The following is a 1,480-nucleotide window of genomic DNA, read 5'->3' as shown; positions in this document are numbered from 1 at the left end:
TAGTATGAATAGAAGTGCTGTAACAGCCCCACTTTCCCCTAAGGCGAACCAATGGGGTTAGCGGACTGCCTGCCCAACTCTCGCCAGGACTAACGAGGCAGACTAGAACTATCTATAGCGATCCGAAACTTACAAACGAGCGTAAATAGGTCAAAATGGTAAAATAACCCAAAATAAAAAAAAATGAAATCCGGAGTCGGTCATGAATAGTAACCGACCCGTCAAAACCCAACCGAAAGAGCACGCAAACATTCACATCTGAACTTTAGCGATTACAATCCAAAAGGACATTCAAAAGTTTTCAAAAGTTAATACATATACACGGTTTGCCAAATCAAAAGAGAAAACGCCCCAAAAGTACACTTAGGGTTTTAATACATGAGCTATACAAAAGATATGTTCAACTAGCTCAATTTGGCAGCCATTTGCCAAATCCAGACCAAAAGGGCAAAATTTTCCTGTAAGGAAAACAAAAGGAACAGAAAGGGGTGAGCTTGCGCTCAATGAGGTACCAAACAGATAGCATTAAAATCATGGCATTTCACATTTAACAAATCAGACACACATGTCAGACGTAAAGCAAAGGAACCAATGATTCAAATCAGAAGGATACGGGTGGCTCTCAGGAGCCAAATTTCCAGCGCAGTACTTGATCCAAACCGGTTGACTCTCCGTCAACGTATATAGAACCAACGCGTCCGTAGACCCCTCTTATCACCGAATTCCGTCCACCAAACACCCCTTTACCGGGCCCGCTCACCTCAAACGAACAAAATGGTAATACTCGAGTATACCCGGAATCAAGGGTCTCAATACCCAAAATCCCCGAACAGACTACCGTGGTTCGTTATCTAATCGTCCAGGCCCTTGCCGGCCCGACTCGAATAACTTAGCCACAGGATTGAGCTCATAGGTCATAGAAATCCGAACAGATGCAGACATAGATAACAGATTCAAATTTTGCATAGTAAATTGACATATGATCAGACTAGAGAACGAGTGTGATAAAGTACACCCTCGTCTCGAACAAATAAACAGATTGCAGAGCAAAAATCAAGTTAAACAGCAATGAAGGGGAGTGGTACACTCACCGGCTCAACTTCAAAAGTTTTTACTTCAGATTGGCCTTAATCGCCAAGAAACCCTAAAATAACCAAAATAAATCCAATTGAAGGTTCACATCCATAATCGAGTAAACACAATGCACATGAGGCTCGACTACTAGTCGTATGCCTTGCCAAAATAATACTAATGCAAGGGTACAAAACATGATTTTCTTGGAAACGAAAAGGTAACATGAAGACTTAGGCGCAAACAACCCAAAAGCCTTTCATTTCCACCAAAAGGCAAATTCAACTTGACGGAACCAAATGGCCTAGAAAATCGGGCAGCACCTCCCCTAAAATTCTTACTTTTCCAGCCATTAAGGCTTCATTATTTCCTCAAATCAGTCCCAACATCTCACACAAATTTCATCTCA

General features: G+C 41.8%; 1 long non-coding RNA gene across 1 annotated transcript; it reads right to left on the bottom strand.

Annotated features, from left to right (window-relative positions):
* Positions 1 to 238: 238 nt before the first annotated feature.
* Positions 239 to 1,161, bottom strand: LOC140006416 (uncharacterized). The gene is made up of 2 exons (XR_011814019.1): positions 1,092 to 1,161; positions 239 to 458 (listed from the first exon to the last, which is right to left on the bottom strand). It is a non-coding gene; the product is annotated as an uncharacterized lncRNA (long non-coding RNA).
* Between the last annotated feature and the right edge of the window lie 319 nt (positions 1,162 to 1,480).

Source organism: Coffea arabica, chromosome 1c (assembly GCF_036785885.1).
Source record: "Coffea arabica cultivar ET-39 chromosome 1c, Coffea Arabica ET-39 HiFi, whole genome shotgun sequence".
Classification (NCBI taxonomy): domain Eukaryota; kingdom Viridiplantae; phylum Streptophyta; class Magnoliopsida; order Gentianales; family Rubiaceae; genus Coffea; species Coffea arabica.
Note: the sequence above shows the minus strand (reverse complement) of the source record. Positions and strands in the feature narration are given on the sequence as shown.